This window comes from Brassica oleracea, chromosome C2, assembly GCF_000695525.1.
Source record: "Brassica oleracea var. oleracea cultivar TO1000 chromosome C2, BOL, whole genome shotgun sequence".
In the NCBI taxonomy this organism is placed as follows: Eukaryota; Viridiplantae; Streptophyta; class Magnoliopsida; order Brassicales; family Brassicaceae; genus Brassica; species Brassica oleracea.
Genome location: NC_027749.1, coordinates 40,255,114 through 40,266,177, shown reverse-complemented (window position 1 = coordinate 40,266,177; position 11,064 = coordinate 40,255,114). Strand labels below are relative to the sequence as shown.

General features: G+C 43.9%; 1 pseudogene; it reads left to right on the top strand.

Annotated features, from left to right (window-relative positions):
- The first annotated feature begins 2,058 nt into the window (after window positions 1–2,058).
- LOC106324211 lies at window positions 2,059–8,729 on the top strand (annotated as a pseudogene).
- The last annotated feature ends 2,335 nt before the right edge of the window (window positions 8,730–11,064 follow it).

Sequence of the window (11,064 nt, the reverse complement as noted above, 5' to 3'; positions counted from 1 at the left end):
ATTGATCCAAACGGGAGTTTAGGTATCAAGACCGATCTGCAAAAGAATCAACACCACGACAGTGGGTTGTTTCAACCTGAGTGATCCGAGTTTAGACTTGTGTAAACTGGACTTGAATAATTGCTTGGTTTGCGATTTCCTTACCTGAAGAAGAAACCCTAGACTAGCGCCTTTAATCAATTCGAAAAGAACCTCACCTTGTTAACTTGTTCTTTGCGTTATATTACTATTCTTAAATCCCCCCTAGTCAGGCAGACTGTTCTCGCATGAGTGGAGCACCCTGACAGCCTGTTCCCCGATACTCCAGGGAATAAAAGATTCTATTTCGGGATTTGCCCTAGTTTTCCCTGTTTTTCCATTTAGCCGCCTGTGGCTCCTATATATATTCTTCTTTTATTTACTTTGTGACCTACCTTAGTTTTCACGCAAGAAAGACCTGAGAGAGCTTTGTGATTTTAGCGATTGCTACTTGTAAGAGAGAAGGCCTCATCTGTCTCCTAGAGAAGATTATCCTGAACCATCTGATTTCTATTATCTATTATATGCAGTATTATTCTGAAATCATGCTTCTCTGTTTTTGTGTTATGTCTGAGTAGTCACCGAGTTAGTTTAGGGTTCTAGGGTTTTGGATTCGCGAGCTGAAGCATAAATAAGTCATCTTAAGATTGTCTACATTCATATCTGTTCTTATTGCTTGCATTGAACTGATCACTTAGTGCATGAATTAGGGTTAATCAATTTAGCTAACCGTTGGTTGATAACTTGATATGATTTGAATGAGCTTTGCATCTCTAGTCAGCGAGAGTAGATATTAGGGTGTATTGTGAACATATCGGACTTGATCTCTAACGTGTATCAAGTTTTGGCGCCGTTGCCGGGGATAGAACCCGGGTCACCCGCGTGACAGGCAGGAATACTTACCACTATACTACAACTTCGGCACTCCAGAACAAATTGCTGCTTCTCTGCAACAGATGCAGCAACGGATGCAGCAAACGATTGCAGCACAGCAGCTGGCTGCTCAACAAGCTGCACAACATGAACCACTTGCTCCAATCGGTGAGAGGAATTTACTGTGTAACATCCCTGCTACGCGCTCTGCTATTGCTACACCGCCATGTCAAAGGGCAGATTTTGAGATCAAACCCGGCATGATCAATCTTGTGCAGAGAAAAGATGTTCCATGGACTGTCAGCTGAGATACCAATGGAACACATCGAAGCTTTCGAAGAGATTTGCAGTTTCGCTCGTGCAAACGGCGTCCCACCCGACTTCATCAAATGCATGTTGTTTCCATTCTCTCAAGCGGACAAGGCTTCACGATGGCTTAAGTCGTTACCTACAGGTTCCCTAACTACTTGGGAGCAGGTTAGATCAGCTTTCTTGGGCCACTTCTACACGAAAGCAAAAACAGCTGCCCTAAGGAACAAGATCTCTTCTTTCAAGCAGCTCGCTAACGAACCATTTAATGAAGCGTGGGAACGATTCAATGATACCCTCAGAGAGTGTCCTCATCACGGATTTGACGATGACCATGTCCTAGGAATCTTCTACGATGGTGTGGATTGGGAGTTATGCAATGCTCTAAATGCAGCGAGCAATGGAGACTTCATGACCCAAACCACTGAAGGAGCTCACGCGCTAATAGAGAACATGGCAGCTAGTTCATCCAACAAAAACGAGGAGACTGACCGCTCCAAGAAGGTGAACATCATGGATACTAGGAAGATCGATGACCACGCCGCAAAGGTTGATCTACTGCTTAAGAACAATCAGAATCAGATCTATGTCATGGAAGAAGCCAATCTGGAACCAGGTACTGCAGATGCTACAGCAGAGACCAATACATCAGAAGAAAATCAACAAGAGGTCACTTACGTCAACGGTCAGGGTTGGCGGTTCAAGAATTACCATCCAAACCTTAATGTGAGAAACAACCCGCATTTGTTCTCATACAAGCCCAATCCAGACAACCCCAACGACAGATCTCAGGGAAATCAGTTCCAAAACCCTGGATAACAAAAGCCATACCCTCAGAATCAGAATCAGAATGGAAAGATGTTCATCCTCAGCCAAGCTCAGAACCAGTTTCAGAATAGGCAGAACAATCCGCAGGCTGCTCCTGCAACCGCGAACGGTCCACCAAATGAGCTGAAGGGAATGATGCAACAACTTCTGCAGGGTCAGCAGATTCAAGGAAAAACACTGAACCAGGTTACCAACGAGATCAACACTCGGATGGACAACATTTTCACGGAATTAAATTCCAAATATGATGTTGTAGCAAGCCAAATAAAGAAGATGGACGTTCAGATCGCTTAAACTGCTGAAACAATCAAAAGGCAACATGGAACACTCCCTGGGAAAACAGACAAGAACCCCAAAGACTGTAACGCAGTCGAGTTGAGAAGCGGAAGACATTTCCCAGATCCTGTCTCCAAGAAGCTCACTGCTAAAGAGAAGGGAAAACAGAAAGAGGGAGAACAACCTCCACTTGAGGATGTCCTCGACGACGAACAAGACGCGGAACAACCAACTGTCATAGAACCCGTAGCTGTTACGACGCAAGACCAGCCTGTTCCGACTCGCGTCTACACTCCAAAAGTTCCCTACCCAGTCCATGCTAAGAGATCACGAAAGGATTGCGAAGAGATGAAGTGCAAGAAGATGCTAGAGGAGTTGAATGTTAAGTTATCTCTCATGGACACAATTTAGATGATTCCTTCAATGCGCAGTCTTATGAAGGGGCTGATCTCTGGGAAGACCTCTGCAGACAGCGATATCATGATGGTCTTAAAAGAATGCAGCGTAATCCTTCAAAGCAGAACAGTCAGGAAATTGGAAGATCCTGGAAAATTTGTCCTCTCGGTTCAGATCGAAAAAAACAGTCTTCGTTTGTTCTTTATGTGATTTAGGTTCTAGTGTGAATCTCATGCCCTACTCAGTTGCAAAACGCATGGGACTAACCAATTTCAAGCCAAGCAGGATTTCATTGGTGTTCGCAGACAGATCAGTCAAGTTGCTAGTAGGTGTTCTCGAAGACATCCAAGTTCAAATTGGCAACACCACTGTTCTGGCGGATTTCGTGGTTCTGGAGCTTGAAGATGAACCAAAAGACCCTCTCATTCTAGGCCGACCTTTCCTATGCACAGCTGGTGCAATCATTGATGTCCGCAATGGGAGGATCGATCTCCAACTGGAGGATATTGTGATGAAGTTTGAGATGGACGAGCTGCTCAAACGACCTATGCTAGATGGTAAGAACTTCACGATTGACGACGAGAACGCCGCCAAATTTGATGCTGATGGGTATGAGAAGATACTTGATTCGAGTAAAAGCATTGAGAAGATGGTCGCTTTCCTGAGTCTGGGGGAGACGAGCAATCAGGTTCCAACAGAAGGAGCAACTACTCGTAAACGAGGGAACAAACCGGCCAGCCTGCTCGACGATTCCTGGAGCGAACTCAAGGCTCCAAAGATCGAACTAAAGTCCCTCCCAACAAAACTCAAGTATGCGTTTCTTGGGCCTAACTCCGCATATCCTATCATTGTGAACTCTGAGCTCAATAATGTGGAAACTGCTAAACTCTTTTGTGAATTGAGAAAATACCGTAAGGCAATAGGGTATTCATAGAAGATATTCCTGGTATTTCACATGATTTATGCATGCATAGAATACATCTAGAAGATGAATCGATGACTTCTGTAGAACATCAGAGGCGGTTAAACCCAAATCTAAAAGATGTTGTTAAGAAAGAGATAATGAAACTTCTAGAAGCTAGTGTAATATATGCGATTTCTGATAGCAAGTGGGTTAGTCATGTTCATGTAGTTCCTAAGAAAGGGGGGACTTCCCGCTCCCATTCATTGATCAAATGCTTGAGAGATTGGCTAACCACCCATATTACTGCTTTTTAGATGGTTATTCAGGTTTCTTTCAGATTCTCATTCACCAAGACGATCAGGAGAAGACGAATTTCACGTGTCCCTACGGCACTTTTGCCTACAGGAGAATGCCGTTAGGGTTGTGCAACGCTCCTGTGACATTCCAGCGTTGCATGATGTTTATTTTCACTTACCTAACTAAGGACATAATGGAAGTTTTCATGGATGACTTTAGCGTCTATGGGAACTCATTTTCTGTCTGTTTGTCAAACTTGTGCAGGGTCCTTCAGCGGTGTGAAGAGAAGCATCTCGTGCTAAATTGGGAGATGTGTCACTTCATGGTGTGAGATGGGATTGTTCTAGGTCACAAAATCTCAGAAAAAGGAATCGAAGTGGACAAAGCAAAGATAAAGGTGATGATGAGTTTACAGCCTCCAAACTCTGTCAAAGGAATCATGAGTTTCCTCGGACATGCTGGTTTCTACAGAAGGTTCATCCAGGACTTCTCCAAAATCGCAAAACCACTCACTCGACTGCTCTGCAAGGAGACAAAGTTTGAGTTCGATGGCGATTGTTTGGCCGCTTTCCACACGATCTAAGGAGCTCTAGTCAGCGCACCCATTGTGCAACCACCAGACTGGGAGCTTCCCTTCGAAATCATGACCGATGCTAGCGACTTTGCGGTCAGAGCAGTGCTCGGTCAACGAAAAGATAAGAAGCTTCACGTGATCTATTATGTAAGCAGAACACTAGACGAAGCTCAATGTCGCTACGCAACTACAGAGAAAAAACTCCTGGCAATTGTCTTTGCTTTTGAAAAATTCAGATCTTACCTCGTTGGCTCCAAGGTGATAGGGCACACGGACCATGCAGCGTTGAGATACTTACTAACAAAGAAGGATGCTAAACCAAGGCTGCTCCGATGGATCTTATTGCTCCAAGAATTTGACCTATAAATCAAGGAAAAAAGGGCATCGAGAATGGTGTCGCAGATCACCTCTCCAGAATGAAGATAGATGAAGACACAGCCCTTGATGACAGCCTTCCAGTCGAGCACGTCTACTCGATCAGTCACGTAAGCATCACAGAACAATCGCTCCGACCAAATTGCTCCAGCATACTGGAACACCTTGTTTGTGCGATCAAAAAGCAATACCCCAACCTTCCATGGTTTGCAGAGATTGCCAACTATTTGGCCGCTGAGAATGAACCAGTCAAATTCACTGGCAATGATAAACGAAAATTTCTACGAGGCGCAAGACACTACTATTGGGATGAGCCATACTTGTACCGAAGTTGCAAGGATGGAGTATTCCGACGGTGTGTATCAGAGTCTGAGATTCCAGGAATCCTCTTTCACTGTCACGGCTCCTCTTATGCATGGCACTTTGCAACGTTTAAAACCGTGTCCAAGATTCTCCAAGCCGGTTTTTGGTGGTCAACAATGTTCCAAGATGCCCACTCCTACATCTCTCGGTGCGACTCATGCCAGCGCCAAGGGAATATCAGTAAACGGAATGAGATGCCTCAGAACTTCATCTTGGAGGTTGAAGTATTCGATTGTTTGGGGATTATTTCATGGGACCATTCCCACCATCCTTCAAGAACGAGTACATATTGGTGGCAGTTGACTACGTTTCTAAGTGGGTGGAAGCAATTGTCAGTCCCACAAACGATGCAAAGGAGGCGACTAAGATGTTCAAAACCATAATCTTTCCAAGATTTTGGGTACCACCAGTAGTCATCAGTGATGGGGTAGTCATTTCATCAACAAGATCTTTGCAGGTCTATTGAAAAAGAATGGCGTGAAACACAAGGTAGCCACGCCATATCACCCTCAAACAAGTGGTCAAGTGGAAGTGTCAAACAGAGATATCAAGAGCATCCTGTAGAAAACAGTTAACACAAGTCGCAAGGAGTGGTCGCTCAAGCTAGACAACCCTCTCTGGGCTTACAGAACAGCCTACAAAACACCAGTCGGGACCACTCCCTACAACCTGGTGTACGGTAAAGCTTGTCACCTGCCGGTTGAGTTGGATTACAAGGCAGCATGGGCTGTGAAACTACTCAACTTCGACATCAAACCAGCAGCAGAGAGACGATCCATGCAAATCCACGAGTTGAAGGAAATTAGGCATCTCGCCTATGAAAGCTCAAAGATCTATAAGGAGCCAACTAAAGCCTATCATGACAAGAGGATCATCAGCCGAGAATTTCAGCCTAGAGATCAGGTGCTACTTTTCAACTCCAGGTTTAGATTGTTCCCTGGAAAGCTGCGATCAAGATGGTCCGGACCATTCACCATCAAAGAGGTCCGTCCCTACGGAGCTGTTGTGTTGCTGGACACAAAAGGTGAGGAAATTGTTGTCAATGGTCAATGACTAAAGTCATATCTTGCTGAGACAACAATCGCAGAGGGTGAAGAAATTCCCCTAAGCGATCATTCTTTAGCCTAACAGGCTAACCAAGTCAAGCTAGTGACTTAAACCAAGCGCTTGGTGGGAAGCAACCCACCGGTGAGTGTAAATATTTCTTTTAGATTTTGTTTTGTGTTCTTTTAATTTATTTGCAGGATAAAAAAATCAGAAAAACCCCAAACTACTCAACCAGAACAGTCTCCGGCTGTTCCTGATTCGGAACAGCTGCTCCGCTAAAGTTTCTCGGGACCCAAAAAAAAAATTTGGATTTTTTTTAATTAGATTTAAAATTATTTTGTAAAATTGGGGAAAAACCCTAGAAAGTGGGAAATGGGGCACGAAGTGGGAACCTATAAAAAGGGAACTTTTCCCATCTCTCTCCCACTTCCACCAAAATCGCCTCCTCCATCGCCTCTCTCTATTCCCCTTTAAAACCTAAAACTCTTTAAACTTCTTCAACTTGTTTGAGATTTTCGGTTTATACTTGCTTGGATTTCGAGTCGTTTGGTTAAATTGCAGGACTCTTCCATCACCAATCGAACGGTAAGAGGCGAAATCACAATGTGATTCTCGGCCAAAAATGTCCTTCTCTTCTTTTGCGCTGGATAGATCGATTTTAGGGTTTTTCTAAATCAAAATCGACCTCTCCTTTGCTGTTAGGATGGCTCATAGAAGTTGAGTTGAGAATGGATGAATCGATTAGGATAGTTGGAAAGTTATAACCTTTGCGCCAATGTTCTTAATTGCACATGCATCGATTGTTTAGATATGGATTTTGGGATCTATTGAATTGATATCTGTTGATTGGCGAGATGATTTAAGTACCTAGTCATCTAAGTGTGGTTTACCATTATCGATCGCTTGTTCTCTCTACATTGGGTTATGGAAAAGTTTGGAAAGAGCACCTACAATAGTAAAAGCTTCCAACTTTTTCTACTAAACCCAATCGAATGGTACTAAGAACTTCCCTTTGGTTTTGTTTAGCAGATGGCTCCCAGACGAACCAAGATGGCTTCTAGGATCAAACCACCACACGCCCGAGGAGAACCGGAGGATGACACCATCTCCCCAACTTACCCATGGCCACGATAAGAGGGAACTGAGATCTCCCTCACTGACCCAAACATCCCTGATTCTTCGGAGGAAAGATGGGATAAGAGGGCCTCGCGTCGCTACAACACCTTACTCACGATCAACATCCTCCCAACATGATTCGTTGACGCCGGAGCTTTGAACGACTTGGGCCTCCATGAGGATTTGCATGATGTTCCCAATGTGCTGGGAATAGCTGATCTCTGCCACATCACTCACCCGCTGTACCCAGATTTGGTTAGTCAAGTCCTAGCGACCGCGGAGCTAACCTTCACGAAGCCCGACTTCCCAATCTTTGAGGAGGCCTTCTTCACCTTCTTTGCGAGCGGCGTTAAGCACTCCATAAGTTTGGAGAAGCTGACCGAGATCTATGAGATATCTGAGGAGTACACCAAAACATCCTTCCCAAGGAAGTTTTCTCCGGAGCAAGCGTTCTGGAAGTTCATCGCTTCAGGGGATTTCAAATCCCGATCAGCCAGTCAGTCTCGCATCCGCAACCCTGTTCTACGGATTTCTGCAAAGGTCCTGAGCAACTTGCTCTTCTCAATGGACCAGACGTCCAAGGTGCAACGCGGGGAGCTTCAGATGTTATTCGCAGGAGTTGAGGACAAGATCAGATCCGCAAACATTGGGATTCCGACCGCTGAGATGACGACTAGTCCAGGTTGTGTGCTTGTTCAGATGTTTGTGGACAAGAAGGCGAGGGTGACTAAGGGTTCTCTGAAAAAGGACCGTTCTGGGAGTTTGCTTATTCCTCTTTTCCGCCACTTGGAGCTTGATCTCAGCCCCTATCAGTGTAACTAGACCCTAGCGTTCATTGATATCCCTTACCTGATCAACTGTCAGATTCTCCGTGACGAGAAAACCTACAGCTTCCTTGGTAAGGACGGGAACGACCTCTACTGCAAGCTGCCTCAAACGGACATCACCTCGCTCACAGATGTGATCAACATCTGCTTCGTCCCCGATCCTCAATATCTCTGTGCCGACCCAAAATCATCTTACCAGGATGATACTATGGATGATGTTGAGTTTGTCCGCACTGATGGAGGCGACACTGCGTATGACCTAGGCCACCTTAATGACGACGCTGATGACGCCGCCTACCGTCGATGGATGGTATATTCTCAGCGTAAGAATAACAGTCTCATGAAGAGGATCTTGAAGGCGATCACTGGAGGATGCTTGGGCACTCCGAGCACAGTTGAGCCTCGTCGAGAGCAGCCTACACCGAGCAGTCATCGACCATGGAAGGAACCGGCAGGAACTGCAGGGGCAGAGGAAGAGACTCTGTGGGCCACTCCGCGCAGAAGGAACATGCGTTCCGCTGGCTAGTCCGAGAGCGATGAGACTGACTAGGCAGTCTCCTAGTTCTATCTCCATTGTTATATCCGTTTGAACTATTTTGTTTCCTGCACTTGTTTATTATTTTGGCCTTTCCTTGAATTATTTTCTCACCAGGGATGGTGAGAAGTAAGTCTGGGGGAGGCGCTTATCTGCTACTAATCGTTTACCTTTGGTTTCATGTTTAGAGTCAGTCCGCTTTGAGTCATTTTGATGTCTTTATCGAGTCAGTTTGTTAAGATCGAATCAGTCCAAACTTTGTGGGAATCAGGACCTTATTCTATGATGTGCATTAACCACCCTCGTGCTTTAATTCATCTTATTCAGTGAACTTAGCAGAAACGACAGACGCACATGTGGATCCAGAACACCCTGACATTATATAATCTTGTTCTCCAAAAGATCTCAGCTTGTCGAGGTTACTCTGGAAAGACTTAACTCCATCTAACTTGAAGTTTATCTTGACTGCAATTCTTCTTGTTATGGGCATTAGATTAGGGTTTAACGTGATTAACACTCAGGACTTCTTATTCCTTCTATTCGTCTTGCTGATCCTGAGTGGCTAGCTCATCTTTAGCTAGTACCCACCTTGAAACCCTAAAGCCTTTATTCCACCTTCATACATTTGTTATTCAGTATCTCATGTGCAGATATGTGCAAAAGGGTCGAAGAGGAAAGGATCGACACAGTCTCTTACTCGTTGATGCAACATAATGTTCTGCTGACAAACATGCAGAAACCACAGAGCAACCGCTCCGCCGCCATTGATCTAACAAAAGAGAAGAGAAACAAGAATAGATATGAAGTCGAGAACTCCAGTGGAAAAGTTGAAAGTACCAATGTTACCTACTGCTTCGTCACTTGTATTCAGAAAAAGAAATAAAATAAAATAAAATAAAGATAAAAATAAAATATTTTATTTTTGTACTTCAGAAAAAGGTGACGAAGGAGGAGAAGATTCCAAAGAAAGACGGAAGCCGCTGGTAAAATAGAAGAGATGAGAACCATGAAGAATAGAGCGAATGTTTCCAAAATAGGTGTTGTTCAGATAAACTGTGCTGAAACAAGGGAACAGGCAAAAACGAGTAGGGTTTGTGGACATCAATGGATCTATCCTCTCTTGCAATTTTGCGCGATATCCTGCATCCCCTACTTAATTTGGTTGCCCCTAAACACTGACTAGCTCCACTTAAACACAAAAAGGCCTGTTTCATACTTAGACCGTTACCCTGTCTAATGCCTGTGATAAGAAGCTCACGCCACTCTTAATTAAATATAAGGAGTTTTGTCTGGAAAGTTTAACTTTTGCAGGTTTGAGATACAGAGTATGGAGCCGTTTTGAACAGCAGTTAGTGGAGTTCTTGGTAAGGGTGTATTGTTTTAGCTAAACTGCTTATATGGTTCAAAGATTTGTGGTTATTGTATGGTTGCTGAGAATAGGCGAGTTCCCACTCTTTCAAACCTTTCTTTCGGTTCTTGGTACTTGATTTTGTTTGAGGACAAACAAAGAACTAAGTCTGGGAGAGTTGATATATTGTGTTTTTGGCACATTATATGTATGTCTTACTAATAGTTTTCAAGGTTTTATCGTGTCTTTCTAGTCCCTTTGAGTCATTACAGTTCTGAGAGTCTAATAGGTGAGAAGAATGATTGTGTGGAGCGAAAGGAGAAGAAAAGAGCCTGACTTGAAGGTTTTTACAACCGAAACAGTCAGGCAGACTGTTCTCGCATGAGTGGAGCACCCTGACAGCCTGTTCCCCGATACTTCATGGAATAAAAGATTCTATTTCGGGATTTGCCCTAGTTTTCCCTATTTTTTCCTTTAGCCGCCTGTGGCTCCTATATATATTCTTCTTTTATTTACTTTATGACTTACCTTAGTTTTCACGCAAGAAAGACCTGAGAGAGCTTTGTTATTTTAGCGATTGCTACTTGTAAGGGAGAAGGTCTCATCTATCTCATAGAGAAGATTATCCTGAACCCTCTGATTTCTATTATCTATTATATGCAGTATTATTCAGAAATCATGCTTCTCTGTTCTTGTGTTATGTCTGAGTAGCCACCGAGTTAGTTTAGGGTTCTAGGGTTTTGGATTCGCAAGCTGAAGCATAAATAAGCCATCTTAAGATTGTCTACATTCATATCTGTTCTTATTGCTTGCATTGAACTGATCACTTAGTGCATGAATTAGGGTTAATCAATTTAGCTAACCGTTTGTTGATAACTTGATATGATTTGAATGAGCTTTGCATCCCTAATCAGCGAGAGTAGATATTATAGTGTATTGTGAACATATCGGACTTGATCTCTAAAGCTTGCTATCGCG